The sequence below is a fragment of the Gekko japonicus genome, unplaced genomic scaffold, assembly GCF_001447785.1.
Source record: "Gekko japonicus isolate JY-2015 unplaced genomic scaffold, Gekko_japonicus_V1.1 scaffold1154, whole genome shotgun sequence".
NCBI classification, from domain to species: domain Eukaryota; kingdom Metazoa; phylum Chordata; class Lepidosauria; order Squamata; family Gekkonidae; genus Gekko; species Gekko japonicus.
The window spans coordinates 101465-121821 of NW_015163636.1; the positions used below are offsets into that span (position 1 = coordinate 101465).

The following is a 20357-nucleotide window of genomic DNA, read 5'->3' on the forward strand; positions in this document are numbered from 1 at the left end:
TGGTGTGTTTTGGGGGGGGGGGGGACATGCAGATCTGTCCTCGCAGAGGAGGGAGAGCTTGTACCTGAATAAGACTTGGCCTTAAAGGTGCCACTGGACTGTTTTGGACCGGGGAGCCGGAGGGAGCTCTGCAATTCACCTGGCTGCTTCTTGCTCTGACTGAAGGCTGCTGGGAGCAGGGGGTGGGGCTTGTTGCATGTGCCTGCCCCCTGGGCTCTTTACTGCCGGAGCTCCGCTCCTGTGCGCTCCTGCAGGAAATGACCCCTGGTTAAATGCAAGAAGAACAGTATGAAGACAGATTCGAGACCTTAGAGACCAACAAGATTTTCAAGGTATACGTTTTCGGGAGTCAATGCTCTTTGCCTGACAGAGGGGGCTTTGACACTCGAACGCTCCTACCCTGAAAATCACGTTGATCTCTAAGGTGCTACTGGAATCGAATCTAACGGTTCTACCGCAGACCAACACGGCTACCCCTGGAAGTATAAAGGCATTATACTCAACAGTGAACAAAACAGTGCACTACAAGATTGGAGAATATTGAACTAAAACAACATAATAGTATAATATGTACAACAAGCAGTGCAACAGAGCTGGATTCCAAAAACAGAAGAACAATGCGGGGGGGGACACACTACGGTATTATATGGACACAGAACAAAGCAATGAAAACTGCTCAACAGTTTACAGGCGTTAAATGACCTCCCTGTTCCAGAGGAGTCATATGCTTATAAAAATGCTTGCTTTTCTTCATTTGTGGCTAGCTCAAAGGGTCCTATACAGTCCTATACAGAATTAACCCAGTCTAAACCCACTGAAAACAGAAGGCTCAGACTGGACTAATACTGCATAGGATTGTGCTGTAAGAGTCTGAGTTTCTATCTTTGTCTAAACATCACAGCAATGCCTCCTCCCTTCTCAAGCCCAAGCCACTGAATGGGCCAGGGCTGTCATGGATTCATGAAAAACATGCTTTGCATGCAGAAAGCCCCAGGCTAATCCCCCAGCATTGCCCATTTTAAAGGATCTCAAGTAGCAGGTGTTTGGGAACCTGGGAAAGCTGCTAACAGTTAAGAGCTTAGCTGTACAGTACACATGGCTCGAGTCAGGTTCAGCTCTGCCATGAAGACCATCAGTCACATGTGCATTTGCAAATTCCCTGCTGGGAACTCAGACCGATTTCACACAAGAGCTGTGCTGCGGTCGCACCTCCCTTTGCCCTGCTTCTATTGGTCAATTTCCCACTCGAAGCCGCACAGCCGCATTTTGACCCGTGGCTTCGCCCGATTTTCCCTGCGGTTTTGTAATCCTCAAAACACAGGATCACAAAACCGCGGGGGAAATCGGACAAAGCTGCGGGTCAAAATGCGGCTTCGAGTGGGATATTGACCAATAGAAGCAAGGCAAAGGGAGGCGCAACCGCAGCACAGCTCTTGTGTGAAATCGGTCTCCATTTGTAGGCGCATGGGGTCTGATTCATATTGGGACTGTGCAGGGAAAGAAAAAAGAGTGCTTGGGCCTCCCTTCCTCATGCCATTTTCTTGACTTGAAATGGCCCCAGGGGAGTGTTATTTGCCCCACTGTGGAAATTTTGTTTAAGCCATCAGCACTTGTGGAATCCCCAAATAAGGCAAATTGCTCCCCCACACACCATTTTCAGGTCAGGCTAATGGCTTAGGGGGGGAGGCAAATCCTATCTTGTGCTTGCCACAGTCCTGATCCAAATTTTGCCTTGCGCTCCTGGAACCCCCAGTAAAGAACTTGTAAGAGTGTGTGGATCACATAGACCGGAGGAGGAACTGGGGGAGCCACAAGGTATAGATAGGAACTTTCGGTCTGGGGCAAGTGATGCTCTCTATTCTTGGTGCTTGGGGGAGGGGCAACAGTGGGATGGCCCCACTGGTGGACCTCCTGATGGCACCTGGTATTTTTGGCCACTGTGTGACAGAGTGTTGGACTGGATGGGCCATTGGCCTGATCCAGCATTGGCTTCTCTTTTGTTCTTATGTTCATATGTTAGTATGTAGTTATGTCACCAATACTGGGCTACTTGGCCTGATTCAGGTTAAAACATCTGTTTTATATGATGTTTTGTATTAAAGAAAGACTTAGCAAGGTTAGAATGTCTTTCACCTTCTCCCTTTCATCCCCATGAATGACTAGGAGGCTGCTTGTATCCTGGTAGGCTTCTCGGGGACAGCTCAGTATAAGAAGGAGGTCCTGGAATGTCCAAGATGGCTTTGGCAGTCGAAGGCCTCCCCAGAGCCTTATGTGAATTCTCAGAACAGAGGCTGAGGGAAAACATGCATCAGTCTAGACAGAGGTCATTTCACATTCTGGGATGCTTCAGATATTAATCATGCAAGCCAGCCTTCTCTGCCTCTGCTTTTTCATTTGTGAAGGATTAAAGTTCAGGGGACTAATTTGGGGCGGTGTCCATTCTGCTCTGATTAACCAATTTACGGTGGCCCCTGAACATTCCTAGGAACTTGCAATATCCAGCCACTTTGAGAGGGTGGGTGGAGATGAGGAGAATAAGCTAAATCCTCAGTTAGACTGGGGGAGAGATTGGGGGAGAGGATACATGACTCATTTCTCTCAGCATAGCTTCACCAGCAGCCAGTTGGTTTGGTGTGAGTTGCGCCGATGTTTGTCCTTCTGTGCTATGAGATAGCCTGGGAACAGGTCACGCTATTTTATGTTCAATTTAACTTTTAGACCTTTTTGGATTGTTTAGATCACAACAACATGTGAACTTGGTGAACCCAAGTTTATTGGGTAACACGAATGCAAGTACAGAGTGTGCCTCAGGGAGAACTGGGGGACTAGACCACTTCCTGATTCTTCCCCAGGAGAACTTATTTTTGACCTAAGAGCCAATCTAGGGACAAAAGTTGTGGATAGGACAGAATTCTTCTGTGGAACTAACTAACACAGCATGCTAATTGTACTCTGCTTCTTTTTCTTTGCTTCTAAACCTGGGGATTTGTAAACGAAAAAGAGTTGTCTACAGAATCCCCAATGTCTTCAGCACTCCCTTCTCCAATGGACACATGCTTTTCAAAATGGGCTCTAAACGTTTCACTCATGTATAAGAGGAAGTAAAGAAAACCCGACAGTAACTTTTCCGTTGCAAAATGCTCAGCCTATCTATAGAACAGACCCATACCTGTTTTCCTTACGTCACGTCTTCCATGCCTATGTTACAGACTCCGTCTTTTGTTCTCTTGAAATAGTAATTCTTTCAGCTCCTACTGAAGTTGCTGTCCTTGCACGCACACACAAACTTCATATTATATATTTTGTGTGTGTGTGTGTGTATAACCTTCAGATTCCCATTCCTTGACACCAGAGGGATTTTATTTTTTGTAATGGAAAAGCTGACAGTTGCAGACAAGCCCCGGCCACACAGCTGCTTAAGCTATTACCACTCATTGTAGTGTAAACCATTATCGACTCATCATATGCTGTTGTGCTGTGCAGTTTTTACTTATTTGGATATTTAGCCCACTATCCTATCCCTGGAGACACAGGAACAAGGAACAGAAACATGTAATTAAAAAAATACAGATGTTTAAAGCTTTCAAAGAGCCCACAGCTCATTCCTAGCCAGGAAATACTGGCTGCATTAAATACTGTTATGTCCCTTCCCAAAGATGCAAGATGCTTAGGGTTCCCAATGCAACACCACCATTAGCGATGAAAGTGTGCTGGTATGAGCCCAGTACAGAATACCAGTAAGGAAGTAACCAAAGTGGTACCTCCCATTTCTGCTTCAAGCCCCGAAAGAGAGAAGGAACAGCAAGAATAATTTTTCTGCTTCAGGCACCTCATGAGAGGTAGTGACAGTAAGAATAAATTTCTTACTTATGTAATTAATGTTGCCCCAGCTTCCCCTGGCAACACTGCAAACCTGGCATGCGGCCATCAAAGTGAATGTATGGTTGCCTTATACCCAGGGGTCATTTCGTAGAAAAAGAGGTGCAGGAACTCATTAGCATAGCTCATTAGCATAACTTATTTGCATATGCCACACCCCCTGACATCACCGGAAGTGTGTCAGAAGGCAACACCCACTGCTCAGGCTCCACTGGACTGTTTTGGATTGCTAGCTATTGGGGGGGGGACATGCAGATCTGTCCTCGCAGAGGAGGGAGAGCTTGTACCTGAATAAAACTTGGTCTTAAATTGGATTGTTTTGGGCCAGGGGGCCGGGGGGGGGGGGGCTCTGCAACTTACCTGGCTGCTTCTTGCTCTGACTGAGGGCTCTTGGGAGCAGGGGGTGGGGCTTGTTGCATGTGCCCGCCCCCTGGGCACTTTACTGCCAGAGCTCTGCTCCTGTGCGCTCCTTTAGGAAATGACCCCTGCTTATACCAAGTCAGAACATTGGTTCATCCAGCTCAGAATTGCCCGCTTTGACTCGCAGTAGACCTCTAAGGACTCAATTACAGAAAGACCATTCCCAATATCCGGTACCTGAGATGGTTTGTCAAGTTGGTTTATCAAGGTCACTCTGACTGGTAGTGGCTGTCTAAGATCTCAGGTCCTGGACTTTCACATCACCTGTTACCTGACCCCTTTAACCAAGGATGCTGGGGCCTGAGCCTGGGGCCTTCTGCATGCCAGCAGATGCTCTACCACTGAGCCAGCTGACCCCTCCTTTCAGAGCCCTGCAGCTGAGATTCTAGGAATGGAACTTGGGGACCTTGTGCATACAAAGTGTGTGTTCTATCGCCCTCCCCAAAGGAGCCAAGAGACTGTTCATGTCTGATGAACTAGAACAGGATGGAGCATATGGGAGCAGTGTAGCTCTGCTCAAGCAGTAAACATCTCCAGTTTGGTGTAGTGGTCAAGAGCGCGGACTTTAATCTGGGAGAACTGGGTTTGATTCCCCACTCCTCTGCATGCAGCTGCTGGTGTGACCTTGGGTCAGTCTTTTCTTTCAGAGCTATTCTCTCAAGGGCAGTTCTCGAGAGAGCTCTCTCAGCCCTACCTACCTCACGGGGTGTCTGTTGTGGGGAGGGGAAGGGAAAGGGGTTGTAAGGTGCTCTGAGACTCCTTCACGTAGTGAAGGGTGGAGTATAAATCCAATCTCCTCCTCCTCCCCCTCCTCCTCTTCTTCTTGTAGCAGGTATTGAAAAATATATTTCTCTGACTGAGATCCAGAGATCTGCTGCCCGTCTCCCACCCATCTGTATAGAAGATGCTGGTCTCTTGCATAGGGATGGCCCTGTTCGACTGATATAAAGCACCAAAGAGTAGGTGGTGCTCTCTGTGACACTTATGTACAGGTCAAGCCCTTAGCCAGGAATTTGTGGCTTGGGAGGCAATTTTCTTTTCCCTGGTGGGACTGCCATTATTTGCCATAAAGAAGGGGGTAGTGGCACCCGCCCCTCTCCCTCCCCTCCCGCAAGATTTAAAGGGCCCTTCAGCTGATCAGTGGGGAGCACGAGGCTTGCGGATCAGCTGGAGGGCCCTTTAAATCTTGCAGGAGGGAGGTCCTTTAACAAGCAGGAGGCCATTTAAGGAAGGAGGCGGAGCCCCCAATAGCCCCACCAAAGCTACAGGCCTGGTGCAGGTCCTTTTAGAAGTCCAGAGACGCCTGAGCCACTTCGAATTCCTGAGCCACCCCCAGCCCCACCCCCCAGCCCTACTGAAAACCAGGAATGATGATGAATGATGTATATGAAAACAAGTTGTGAAATGCGCCAAAAAAGTGTCTAAAATTGAGGCCTCGTTTGAGCTTGAGACCTAAAATGGCCCTTGTGCCCCCCCCCCTCCATTCACCATTACTGTGTGATGTAGTGGCTGGACTAGGATCTGGAACACCCAGGTTTGTATCTACATTCTCTATCCTGCTATGGAAGCTCTCTGGGTGAAGAAGAAAAAGAGTAGGTTTTTATACCCCACCTTCCTCTTCCTTAAGGAGTCTCAGAGCCGCTTACAATTGCCTCACCCCACAACAGGCACCTTGTGGGGTAGGTGGGGCTGAGAGAGTTCTGAGACAACTGTGACTGGCCCAAGGTCACCCAGCAGGCTTCACGTGGAGGTTTGTATCCACATTCCATAACCTGCTATGGAAGCTTGTTGGATGGTCTAGGGCCAGTCACCCTCTCTCAGCCTAACCTACCTCACAGCATTTTTGTTGTTGTTGTTGTTGTGAGGATAAAACGGAAGAGGGAAGAAGGATGTTGTATGCCACTCTTGGTCTCCATTTAGGGAGAAAAGCAGAGTATAAATACCAAAATAAATTAAGGATGAGCAAATTAATAGGTCCTTTGGCATTAAAAAAAGTGTTTTTGCTCTTCCAAAACGGCCAAATTCCTGTGTTATTGGTTCATCCAAATTAGCCTGATGCCTCTGTCTGCGCAAATACCAACATTTTCTCAATTTTTCCAAGGTTGAGAGGGAAAGTGTTTGCTTAGCTTTGCTGTGGAGCTTCAGTGACACTGCATTAATTCTGAAGAAGGGAGTGCCGCTGCCCAGGGAAAAAGTGTGTTTCATCTAAATGCTCAGACAGTATCTCATTAATGCTAAAGAAGGGGGAAAGGCAACCTGTGGATTCAGTCTGTTTCTGAAAACAGTGTTCTCCCTGGATGGAGGGTATATCATTAGAAGAATTATTTGACCTTTTGTATGTCCTCCTTGTCTGCAAAAACAGCAGTCTTGCACCTTGGGCCGGTGGGAAGATGGATGCAGGGGGGTTCTCGCAGCTCTCCATTATAAGCCTCTCCTCCACTGGGCTGGGAGCACTGCCGTCACAAGTGCAGTCCAATGCAGCCAGGAAATTCAAATTACTCAAGTTACCCTATCCGTGGCTTCTCTAGAAGCATCTGGCAGCTTGTTTTCCCCTGCTTCCCCACTGAGCCATGTGGGGAGATCAAGCTGCTGGGTTTTCCTTGGGAAAGTGTGGAAAGGCCTCCCTGGGTTTGTCTTGACTTGCTTTGGGTGCACATTACCAAGGAAGGGGATGCCATACTGAACGTCTGTGGGAGTCGTTCCATGCTCTGCTCTCCACAGCTGTCACAGCAGGATTATATCTAGAGTCCAGGAGCATCCTGAAGACTAAGGCTGCATGCAGACATACTTGTAAACGGTAATGAGGGTTAGCAGCACTGCAGCTCTGCCTTTGCTTCTGTACTGTCATGTGTACAGTGCCTGGCTTTAAAACTGTTCCTCCCCCTGCCTCCACACACACACGTGATTCAAGCACACCATCTGTTTTGTGTCTGAAGGTTTTTCCAGTAACTGGTAAGACTGTCTGTTTAAGTTATTGTGTTTTTTTTCCTTTTTGCTTGTTTATTTTGTTTAGGGCTCCCCACCCATCTTTTCCACTTTAAAACCTGCTCCAGGGTGCATGGAGGTGGCTTCGTGATTGACACAAAGGCCAGCAAATCAGATTCTGAATAGAAGACCTGTTTTTTTAAAAAATTGTGGGCCAGCCCGTCACATATAAAGGAAGGGCCCAATTTTAAGAAGAAAATGAATACAAGGCAGCAGTGGGGAAATGGAAGGAAAGAATGAGTCATCACATATACTTGGAAGCAGAGGTCATTTCGGGGGGGAACGCGGGGGAACGCAGTTCCCCCAGGTGAGGTGCAGAGCGCAGGGCATATGACGAAGCCCCACCCCCTGCTTCCGGCCGCCCCGCTTCCAGCCCTCATTCAGTCAAGAGGAGGCAGGAGAAGAGGGAGGGTAAGTTGCTTCCTCCCCGCCTCTCCCCACCCCTGCCTGCCTGGGGCCAGGGAGGGCCTTGGCGGGGCTTCCTCGCACTCCCGCTGGCCTTGCAGGTCCACCGCCGGGCCCCTGATGTCAGGGGGTGTGGCATATGCTAATGAGTTATGCTAATGAGTTCCCCTAGCTCTTTTTCTACGAAATGACCCCTGCTTGGAAGTGACATCATCACATTAGCATGATGCTCTAGGATCCCCTCAGCTCTATGGCAAAACCATCAGCATGACATAATTCCCCCATCCCTGCCCTTCTGAATCAAGCACATTACATGTGGGAACTGAGGAATTTGTGTGTGACTGTTACACAGGACACAGAGTGGGGACCCTTGGCTCAACATATGTATCTCACAATGTGGAAATCAGCCCAAAGAGAGAGAAAATAAAACCACAGAGAATAACTGGCCCCTGGGCTCAACTCTGTGCTGTGGGCAGAGGGAACAAGCAAAGGTACCCATCTCCTCCCTTGCTTCCTTAGATTCAGGAGCCTCCACAAGTTGGAACAGCTAGCCAGTTAAATGTCAACTGAATGAACCACTGAATTTTATTCCAAGATATTTAACTGCATATATTGAACCAAATGTTGAGTAGCAACTTAAAAATGTACACAGTTTGTGCAAGATCCAACTTCAGCATTTGGACCTCTTTTGTCAGGAGTTCGCTTATGGGTCTGAATTTAGGATACAGTTTCTGCCTTAACCTTTACAGAACTAACGTTTTCACAGTGTTTGTGTCACCACTACTCAATGTTGTCTAAACATAGTTTAAAATAATATACTCATTACCACTTGACCACCTCATCCAGCAATTGAATGGACGTAGGAATAGGACCCTACTATAATTTAAAAATTTATACACAGGAGGATTTTTAAAGAGTTCCCCCCAAATATCCCTTTAAAAATATTTGTTGTTGACTCTGCCCTTTTCTCTGCTTAATATAGGTCTTGCTACTAAATATAATCAAACCACAGCAGCAAGAAATTTGCAAACAAAACGTCTTTGTGGTTCTGAATTCCATATGTGGGCAGATCTTGTTACGGTAGTGGTGTACATGGGGCATAGCACTGGATCACAACACATCTAATGCCCTCTAGTGTAGCCATTCCTTTGAACATAGAATCTGCCATGTTGGATCAGGCCAAAGAACCATTTTTAGCTATGAATAACTAAATGTCCACATGAATCTTACAATCTGGGCATGATCAATGTTAGACATTGAATTTGACTCCAACATCTGACTATTAAGAATACTGGCTCTAAGTAGGGAATTAGTTTCATTTATTGGCTATTGGACACTGAGTGATAGATCTATTCAGGGCTATTTTTGGGCAGGAACGCACAGGAACGGAGTTCCGGCTGGCTCCCAAGTTGGCCACACCCATCAGGAACTCATTAGCATAATAGGCGGCTACAGATGGAAAGCCTGGAGAGCGACCGCCCCCCATCGACTCTGAGGCGGGTGGGCCAGGGGAGCCCCTGGAAGGATCGGAGAGGCATTTAAATGCCTCCCCGTGCCTTCCTTGGCCTGTCCAAGGGCTGGCTTGCCCGGGCGCCCCGCAGCCGTGGGACGCCCAGGCAAGCCAAGGGAAGGCAGTTTAAACTTCCCTTCTCTTCTCTTCAAGGGGGGGGGGCTTGCCTGGGTTCCCGCAGCCACGGGCCCCCGGGCAAGCCAAGGGGAGGCAGTTTAAACTGCCTTCCCATACCTTCAAGGGCTGTCTTGCCCGGGCTCCCCACAGCCGCAGGGCACCCGGGCAAGCCAAGGAAAGACATGGGTATGGCCTAAAATGCTAATGAGCTGCACTGTCAGGGTGTGGCCTATTATGCTAATGAGTTCCTGCTGGGCTTTTTCTACAAAAGAGTGTGTCTTTGAGTGTGTCCTTTAGTAAAGGTACCTCTGCAGTGGCTACCCAATACTTTAGAGAAATGAAATTCATAGTGCACGCTTGATGCAAACCCTTTCCTTTTCTGTCTTGTACTCATTACCCACCTCAGTCACAGAATGACTCTGTTCTAGTGAGTACAATTTCTCTCATATCAATTTTCTGCATAGTGAAGGATTATTTGGGTTATCAGAGTGCTCAAGGGACATAACGCAGCAGAGTCTATCTGATTTGTGTGGGGTGACAAGAAACAAAGTTACAGACGGAGCTCCATTCTAGACTGGAGTAGAGTAGAGTAGAGATAGGATTCTAATCTAGTCTAACTAATTAGGATGGATAGAGATGCAAAAATCATGTCCTGCCCTCATGGTGCCAAGATGGAGAAGTCTAGCATAGTGTGGACCGAAGGTGTCAAGCTGGAAGGGAGGAAGATTCCCTAAGATTAGCAGTCTACATATCAAAGGGATAGTAGCAGAGCAGAAGAATGGAAGGATGATCAGGATCCTGGCCTCTCTCTCTCTCTTTATACTCCTCTGAAGTCTGAGGCTAAGAGACAGTGCAAAGACCTTCACTTCCAACACATATTACTCCCAATGTTGAATGAATTACCGGATACATTACTCCTTTAGCTCCACCACAGACAGATTGTGACCCTATGCATGCCCAGGAACAAAGTAGAGGCCTCAAAAAACAGGGGTGCTTGGGGATGTTCTAGGAGTGTCCTTGTGCAATGGTTGTTGTGGGAGGGGGTGTTGTGTGGGGACAGGAATAAAGGAATGATGGTGAATAAATAGAGGCTCTGGGACCACACCCTACAATCAGATTGAGCACAGACAGCACAAATATCCAATTATTCTGCAGCGTACCAAATGCTTCCAACCAGCAGATCTTAAGGTAGAATCTGCAAAGAAGAGTTCCTGTGTATAGTTTCCCAGTGGGAGTTACTGAGAAGTTGTAGACCAAGGATGACAGTGGAGTGTCCAGAGTATAGTTTTCTCTGAATTTTTATTACTTCAGTTCGTCCCCCCCCGTGCCTGCCATTCCAACCCCCCCCCTTACCACCACAAATCTCCCCTTGGAAAGGGCTTGTGATCTCACTGTGGCTGTGAGTACAGTCCTAAGGGAGGGCACCTTAAAGAGGGGGCTATCTGAAGAGTGTACATGTTTACAGGGGAGTATAATGGGAGAAGTGAGCATAGATGTACAAGGGGCCAATTTTAAGCTATAGCGATGTATCCGTTACTTTTGGTAACTAACCTGTTGTTCTTGTTTGAAATCTGTGACTGACATATCACTACACTTTACCACTATAGGGATATGTCAATTACTGACATTTTTTTAAGCATGAGAAAGCCTTCAGGTAATGTGGAGAAAATGGTGACCATGAGGGACGAAGGCAATGAAAATGATAGTGATGTAGAAGGGACCTGCAGAGATGTACACCTTCCCCATCCACATGGCAAGCAAACAATTCTCCCTTTAAGCTGTGGAGCCTTGTGAGCAGAAATTCTACTTTGTGAGCTACTGGCATTACAGTTGTGAGCGAGCAATGTGGCTGCTGCATAAATTAGTTTGCTCTGGAGCTGTCCTTCCTGAACTAAGACAAAAATGTGTGAGCTGGAGGCTGAAAAACTGTGAGCTAGCTCACAGTAACTCAGCTTAGAGGGAACATTGCATGCAAATATGCTTTGACTGCAATCTTTAAAAAAAACAAACGATTGAACCAAAGAATGGGAAAGCTTGCAGCAAAGTGAGGGAAAACATGGAAAGAGGACAGTTAAGGGATGACTTTGTGTGGATGCTCCAAAATACCTGCTTCCATTGAGACATGGCCCTTTCTTTTATGCCCAGGGAAATGCTGATTGCCACTTTGGGGTGAATTTCCTGCGCTGTGCAGGGGGTTGGACTAGATGACCTTGGAGGTCCCTTCCAACTCTATGATTCTATAATTCTATGATTCTAAATCATTGCATTCACACAAGCATTGCTGTATTGAAGCTTATCATAAGACTCAAACGTGTATTTGTTGTGTAGTCAGGAGCAGACGTGAGCTGACCCTGTGACAGACAACTTAATTACAGGATCATTAATGAAGGGACAGCTTGGCTGGCTGCTGGTTAGAACAGTTGATATCAGTGCAGACCCACCGTAAACTCAACAGTCAAAAGAAGTCATCTGTGTGACCCCAAGGTAGAACATGGATTTAGGAACGAACTGGCATATTGGGGGCTATATACCCATGCCAGCTGTTCGTGTTTATGGGCCTTTTAGCCTGCAGTTTGAGCTGCAACACGATCCTGGGCTCCACAGTCACGGCTCCCATGGACTTTTGGATTCTCATGGACTTTACACCACAATCCTAAACAGAGGTACACCCATCTAAGCCTATTGGTCTTAGTGGGCTTAGAGGGATGTTAGCTCTTTTTAGGATTGCAGTGTTAATTGTTGATGTCGTAAAACAATGGTTAGGATTGGATTTGCGGATTTGCCATCTTGCAGATGGTGGGGTGGAGTTTGGGTAGGACACACTGAGTGGGTCCCTTAACTTCGAAGAGGCAGGTAAAATGGGAACCTTTGCACCCAGCCTTGCAATGTGAGGATGCTGTCGTGGCTGGTGCGGTGGCCCCTGGGTTGTGCTTTGGGCCCTCATAAATGCCCATCCTTGTCAGTCTGTGAAGCTGCCCTCAAACTGGAGCATTGGGTAGCAGGAGAAGGCACATAAGTGATGAGAGGGGATCTCTTTCCTGGCTTATTAATAGTTTGGCACGGAACAAACTTCCAGTGGAAATATCTCACATGGGGCTTATCAGCCCCGGCAGGTCCCTGGCTGCTTTCCCAGTGATGTAAGTCTGTGGGTGTAGATGCGTTTAACATTGCAATTGGGATTCCCTTCTGAAGACTCATCGGCTGTGGTTTGCTCAGTCCACTCACATTGTTTTGCAATTGTACTTGGGTCGCCAACAACCTGGAAGGGAAGAAATGACTTGCCGCTTTAACAGAGGCTTAGAGTGTGGAAATGTGTAGCTGATGCTTTTTCTGGCATGGAGGTAAATAATCTCATCTGCTAAGTAAATTGCCATCAAGCTTCTGTTAAAGGGGCAGGGCATTTCCCCCCTCCAGGTTGTCGGTAACCCAAAATTGCAAAAATTGTGTTTTTATGTGAATATGCATCCATATAACTGCTAAAAGGCATCTGGTTGGGACTAGAGGAAAGTCTGAGAGATGATGAATTACAACAATCTGATTGGTAGTAGCAAAACTAGATGTGCTGCAGCAGGCAGTAAAGACATAAATAAAACAGATTACCGTATCTTGGAAGCTGTGTTGGCCCAGCAGAGAAAAATCAGGCAGGTGTTGATTCACTGATGCCATTTTTAGGAAACCGGCACAATGTCAGCAGCTCTCAAGGAATCCCCACAGCAAATCTACCTTCCCCCTGCAAATCATCCACCAGCTCTTAGGCCAACACATGCTGGGCAGCGGACACTGTAACGTGACCAGCTATTCCTGAGCTCCTTTCTCACATCAGCATTCCATTTCTCTCCAGGCTCCCAGCTTGTAGGCCACCGGCGTAATCTTCGGGGGGGCTCCGGGGCCCCAGCCCCCCCCGAAATTTCCAAGAAGCCCCGCCCACCAGAGCAGAGCAGCGCCCCCACCCCTCCTCCTCCGCGGCTCTGCCTGCCGGGGGGAGCGCGGGAAGGCCCGTTCCGAAGGCGCCTCTCAGCTTGCTGTGCCCGGGGAGGTCGCCGCGGCGTGGGTGGGCTGCGCCCGGCGACGCTGAGCGGAGCTGGGCGGAACGTGCCCGGGCGCACCCGCGGCGCATTGCCTTTCCCCCAGCCGCTGCGCCAGGCTCGACATCCGCCCCCCGCCGGAGATCCGCCGCCTGCTGGTGCGTTCCAGCGCGGGGAGGGAAGGGAATCCGGCCGGGAGCCAAGGCACAGGCGCCCCCCTCCCTCCCTCCCGGCCGCCCCCGCAGGCACGTGGCCTCCAGCGGCAAGGGAAGAAGGAGGGAGGGAGAATCGGGGGAGCGGCGACCTCGGGGGTCCCTCGGGGGGGGCAGGAGGCTGCCGCTACTGCAAGCGCGCGTGGAAGAGAAAGGAAGCCGAGCTCCGGGGCGCTCTCGGCAGCTTTGCTCAGTCCAGGCGGCTTTTCGTGACGCAGGCGGCAGGGAAGTCCCAACAGTTGCCCGCTTCCTGCAGACTCTCCGGGCGCGGCGGCGTCTCTGGCCCTTGTGGGGGGAAGCCCCGGTGAGCTAGCTCCGTGCAGGGAGCAGAGCGGCCAGGTTCGTGAGCGGGGTCGGGCCAGGTTGGTCAGGCTCCGGGACTCCTCTCCTCCCGGGCTGCGCCGAGCGTATCTTTCTTCCTAGAGGCATCAATAAGAAGATCCCACTCTTTTTGAGTATGCTGCTCTTTTTTTAGTTTTATTACATTTCTGTATTTTCTTTTAAGCTGAAGAAGAGATCTTAAGTTTTCATGATTTCCAGAGGACCTAAAATTCCCACTGGATCTTTGGATAGCCTTCCTTAACAGGCAACTTTCCCAGTCATATCAAATGTGCTTCCCCTTAACTTAAGAGGGAAGAAGTACTTCCCCTAGTTGATCTATCATTTAGACAAAATTGGGGCTCATCAGTATAATCATCCAGGAACCTCCTGCTGGCTGAAAGCCAGTTAAGATCATCAGCTCCAATACAGCCATCTCCTGCTATAATTAAAAAGGCCTCAGGGTCTAATAATTTCCATTGGACCAATTAATACATGTACAATAATTTCATGTACATCTTCAGGATTTTCTCTTTCATAGGATTTGCACTGTCCAGTCATTTTTATGCATAACTCTGCGTTTGCATTTCCTGCTTTTGAAATGTGGATTTTATTTATTTAAGGATGTAAAGCCCACATTGGCTAGACTTATATTATATTAAAAATGGCTTGGTTTCAATTGGCTCTGATGTGAACAACCTTCACAAGTGATGCGTTCCAGATTTTAATGCTTTTTTAGTATCACAAGTAGAAAATGCTCTCATACTCTCGTCGGCTTTACTAGGGGTCTGCTGATGTACAGGCAAAGTTCACTAGATGGCCTAAAGTTCACTAGATGGCCTAAACCACCTCACAGGATCAAAGTTTGAGTCCAGAAGTAAGCTTTGACAGTCTTAAAGGTGCCGCTGGACTCAAACTTTGTTCAGTAATGTTCCAGAGGTGTTGTAATGTAATACTCAGTTTCTCAAACAAGTGTATGCCTGTCTGTTGGTCCACTTAGGAGTCTTGATCCTGGTTGTGTCGTGGTTTGGTGTAGTGGTTAAGTGTGCGGACTCTAATCTGGGAGAACCGGGTTTGGTTCCCCACTCCTCCACTTGCACCTGCTGATGTGACCTTGGGTCAGTCACAAGCTCTGGCACAGCTGTTCTTGAAAAAGAGCAGTTTCTGTCAGAATTCTCTCAGGCCCACCTACCTCACAGGGTGTCTGTTGTGGGGAGGGGAAGGGAAAGGAGTTTGTAAGCCGCTCTGAGACTCCCTTGGGTAGTGAAGGGTGGGGTACTATGATGTCATTGGGTCCCAGTTTTTTAATGACTTAGCAATGCCTTCTGCCCCAGCCCCAGCCCCCCCCGGGAAATTGGAAAGTCTACGCCCTTGTTGTAGGCGACTTGTGCTCCCTCTAGAAGGAGCCTGGGGTCCCGAAGAGGAGCAGGCCAGCGGGTGTCTCCATGTGAGGGCCAAGCTACAGGTTTTTGAACAGGGTTCTCCACACCACACAGCAGCTACGGGGAATGGCTTTTTTGAAAGAAAGGAAATCCCAAATGGGCTCAGAATGCCACCACAGGGGAGGGAGGATTCCTGCTCCCTCCCCCCGGCTTTTCCCCCATGTGAAAACAGGAACAGAGGGGTATTTCCCTGTTTTTCCTGCTCCGTGTGGAATTGGGAACCTGAACATGTAGGTTGGCCCTGAGTTGCTGCTCATTTGTAATTTTGGATGGAAATCCAGTTGTGGTGTTCCTAGGACCCTTTACAGAGGGATTTGAACTACATCCGTCCTTTGTGTTGCACTGTCAAGAGGGAAGTTTCCTTCTTCACAAATACCATTTACCTGTTATAGACTTTCCCACACTTTTTGCTTGTGGTATACCATTCTTCTGGTATCTAAATTTTCCCATGAGCCGAGACAGCCAGTGTTCGTTGAAAAAGCTCAAGAATCCAAGGAATTTCACATGAAGTGCATTTGAGTAGGTGCTTACAACCTCATCTAACATCATCTTAAACCTAAAATATGTGCTTAAGTGAGTAGCAGCGGTTGTTATCACAGCGCCCCCCCCCCCCCCCCCGGGGTTTGGAAGCAAAATTGGAGCAAAAGTGCTTGTAGAAGCAGCCTTTCTCAGTCTAGGCTACAGAAATTGCAATAAAATGAAAAGTGCAACAAAAATTCCCGAAAGGGAAGACTCTCATTATGTGAGTTTTAAAAAGCAGAATGGGGCCACTCGCAAGCAAAGCAGAGGTTTCTTAATACACAGGCATGCAGAAAAGTTACATGCATTTGTAAATTATAAAATAAAGTGTTCTATAAACATTGGGAGTTGACAAAAGCTGTTTTCATAAGAAGGTTTTCTCCTCCTTGACCTTCAAACTGGAGTACTTTTTTTTTCTAGTGTCCACATGATTATGCTCTGATGCTCCAGTTCTCCTGTCCCTTTCCTGAATACTCTCTTTCCTGAATGTCCTCTGCTATGATCTTTTTAGGAAGAGTGCAATCCAAGTGCTTTATTGTGCCCTCTAGTCAGAGCTCACTTTCAAAGGTCCCATCCGTACTGCCACCATTTTCCTTCTATCTGCCTCTCACAGCCTCTATTTTTGCTGCCATACCACCAAGGTGTTTTGGAGGGGGGGGGACTTAAAATATAATCAGTAACTGCAATAATGCTGTAGCACAATATAGTTTATTGGGGGGGGGGTCCTTCAAAAACTCACAAAAAGCCTTCCTGTGGTGCAGCAGTGAAAAATACAGGGAAAATGGTGCCTGAGAGGGGAAAGTATATAGAAAACTCCCATGTGGAAACTACATTGTACATGCTTCTGCATTCATAGCAGCAATGAAAGCAAAACAGGATGCGATAAGCTTATGAGAGCTCTGGCCTTGCTGAAGTAAAAGAGTAGGGGGTAATTAGGATTAATTCATCATACAACTCAAGTTTAAGATGCAAAGGCTGGCAGAGCCCCTGACAGTTTAGAGTATCCTAGAATGAGCATGGACATGTGAAATGAGGGGTGGATGCCCAACACCAATTCCAGAAGATCTCCCATTCAGAGTGGAAAAATAGAGGCTAAAACTCCCTCCCTCCTACTGCTGCTCTTCTCAGGTTTCGGGCCAGATGAGCAGTTCCCTTTCTCAGCAGTTAAAGGGTGTTTGTGCTACAGCACGTTGGCTTCTAAGTGGACAGGAAGCCATTCACCTTGTCCCAGAGCTCAGCTGTCTCAAAGCTCAAGCAGATGAGATGCCCAGAGTCCCATGAATAGAGTTCTTAGCATCTTTTCCCCCCTCTAAACATCAGACCCAAGAGGCCCTATTTGGCTTGGGACCATGATGTGAAAGGAGAGAGGCTAAGCCTTTTCCCTGTGCCTGAAATGACCATGGGGAGTTGCAGTTTCTCCACTGCGTAAACCTACAGATACTGATATGCTTACCCAATTTCCTCAGATCTGAAAGCTAAGCAGGGTTAGCCCTGGATCGTACTTGGATGGGAGACCTCCTAGGAAGCTGAGGGTCCCAACACAGAGACAGGAGTTGGCAAACCATCTCTGAATGTCTCTTGCCTTGAAAACTCTACAGGGTTACTATAATCTGGCAGCAACAATGGGGGGGATGTTTCACCAGTGGGGCAAACAGTGGCTTCCTGTGCCATTTTCACACTGTTGTACTATTGAGAAGAATTTCCTCATCAATGATTTTCCACCTTTCAATTTGTAAATCGCGTTTTCCAACTCAGTGCCCGTTTTGGATAAACATCCACTGCAAGGCTATGGTCATATTGTAGCACAGAGCATATATTTGCCCCCCCCCCAAAAAAAAATGAAGCTGGTCTGCCATTTTGCCCCTCCAAAAAAACTAGATAAATCTGACTTAAAAAAAAAAACAGCAACCCACAAGTAGAAACAGGCTTCATTGTATGAAAGTGCTGTCGCTATTGGGTATGAAAATCCCAGCCTTGGTTGATTGAAAGGAGCCCTTCTGGGGTGTCAGTTCAGCAGCTGAGGAGTTATGGAATTTTTATTAACATTCCAATGGCTCACAACTAAAAGAAGAAGAAGCTGTCAGCCTGAAAGACCTCTGAACAAAAGGGACTCTGTAGGAAAGAGTGCAGAGAAGGAAGGAAGGAAGCAGGATTATTGCATGTATACTAGCTTTATGGAGTAATAGATATCTATGAGAGAGAGTAGCACATGAGATATAAATGGAATAAATATTGAACGGGGGAGATGGATACAGAGAAGGTAGAGCAAATTTTTACAACTCATCTGAAAATTTTCATAGATCTCTGCTTTAATCTTCACCATATAAAGGTAGTTCCCCAGGAAGGGGCAGCCACAATATCACTCACTCTAGCCACAACACGACACTGGCTCTGTTCCAATAGAGTGGTCTGGAATGTGAATTAGACCAGCAACCTGCAGTGCTGTGACACCCCCGCCCCCCGCTCCCTAAAAATGTTCAGCATTCTCTTTGGGGAAGGAAACTATCCTGCAAAGATGAGCTCTAAATCTCCTGTCATAAGGAAACAAGGGGCACAAACCAATGTTGAAGCAGCTTTCTTTCCTTTGTCTCAGTATTTATAGTGATGTCTCTGCTTGCTGGCCCCCACTAAGTGCTAGAGAGAATAAATTGGCTAAGCCAGGCACCATTAAACAGTCATCCTGCTTGGTTGGAGTCCACACTGAAAATTGCCAGTGGGTTAGGAGTGAGAAATGTTACCTGAGATGTTAATTTCTGCTGATGTCCAAGATACTAGCCAGTGAGGTATATTTCATATACAGGAAGTTAATAAATGAAAGACATAGTGCAGAAGTCTGGATTTGGAGTGCAGAATTGCATTAGTAGGCTATTGTACTGCAGCTGTAATTTAAAGCAGAACCAAAGTTTCCAGATGAACTAAACTAGGATTTGGTCTTTTAAAACATTATTTCCTTATGCTGAGATTAATTTGCTCCCCAAAATTCTCTGCTGTGAATGTTGGTGTAAAATAGTCTCTGGATATTCTTGAATATTTGATATGTGTCTACCATCTTACTTCAATATTTCACTTTGATTGTTGATTTTGTCAGTATTTTGTAATTAACATGTACTGGTATTTAGTATCTAACAGCATATAATGGGTGACATGAAAAGATACTTAGCTTTTGACAGAATTGCCAGTTGATAAGATTAATCTATTTAACAACATTTCATAGCTGGCATGCAGGGCTATTCAATATCCGGCAGCATTTGACAGATGACATGTAATGGGACTTGGTATACATCAGCTTTGCCTGTTTATGAAATTTAATCTTTGATATCTGCCAGATTCGAGTAAATCCAAAACACTTGGATTAAAATGATGAGATTAAATTTAACATTTGAAATTCCACATTAAAACTCTGAATTGAAAAACTGGCAGCTTTGGTAGTTTTTAAATATATACTTCAGCTCTGATTCGAGGGCAACAGGACAACCAACTCCTTACCCCTAACATTTATTTGTAGCAAATCAGACATCCTTGACTATGTAGTTTATGTATCACTGAGGTTTCAACAGAGGATTTCCTATGTTTACAAAAGAATTGGATCGGTTAGGGAAAATTGCTTAGAATTTGGAAGTAGACTAGAAATGGTGTGAAGAGAAACCAAGGAGGCAATTTAGCACAGACCCAGAAGAAGATGTGGTAGGATTTTGCAAAGATTTGGCAGGATAAACTCCGCTTGTTGGGAGCCAGGCCAAAAAGCAGGGCTGCAGCTAGCTGTGGTCCGGAGGCTGACAGCCATGCTCAGTTAATGGTGGGAGCCTATAATTGAGTCAGTTTGAGGAGCGACATGGCTCAGAGCTGATATAAGCACATTCTTCTGAGGTAGTTCAAGTCTGAGCAAAGGAAGAGAGTGGGGATGAGAATAAAGAGTTTGAGCAGAAAAAGCAGGTGGGTTGGATTGTTTCAGAGTTCTATTTTTGGCCAGGCTTCCTTAGGGATATAACCAGAGGTTATCTTCTATCTGCTTAATGAACACCATACATACTTGTGCTTACAAGCTGAGTTTTGACTTGGTAGGTCAAAGTAGCATTAAGACGACAAGAGAGCGACTGTAGTACATTGGCTCTGGACTAGGATCTGGGAGAACCAGATATCCCCACTCTGCCATGGAAGGTCACCGGGTGACGCTTGGGCCAGTCAATCCCTATCAATCTAACTTACCACACAGGAGAGGTTGTTAGAGAATAACCTAGAGGAGGAGAGAACCATGTTGTAATTTTATCTCATAATTTTCTCCCATTGGGGAGAAAAACAGGGCATAAATGAACTATAAACAAAACTGAGGAGTTAAAATAGACAACAACTTCAAGCTGCAGGGGGCGTGATCTCATGTTTTAATCCTAAAAAAAACCCTCCTTCCAAGTAGAAAACTAGCACACCAAGAAGTAACTTACACTAAATACTCTCTTCCTGATCTGGTAGTTTTTTTGTTTTTTATTTGCAGGAAGTTTTTACCTGGAAGAGCATTCTAAAAATGTGA

General features: G+C 46.8%; 1 protein-coding gene across 1 annotated transcript in view; it reads left to right on the forward strand.

Annotated features, from left to right (window-relative positions):
• Positions 1 to 20357, forward strand: part of LOXL2 (lysyl oxidase like 2) — a 119032-nt gene that overhangs the window by 25436 nt on the left and 73239 nt on the right. The gene's annotated exons all lie outside the window — the stretch shown is intronic.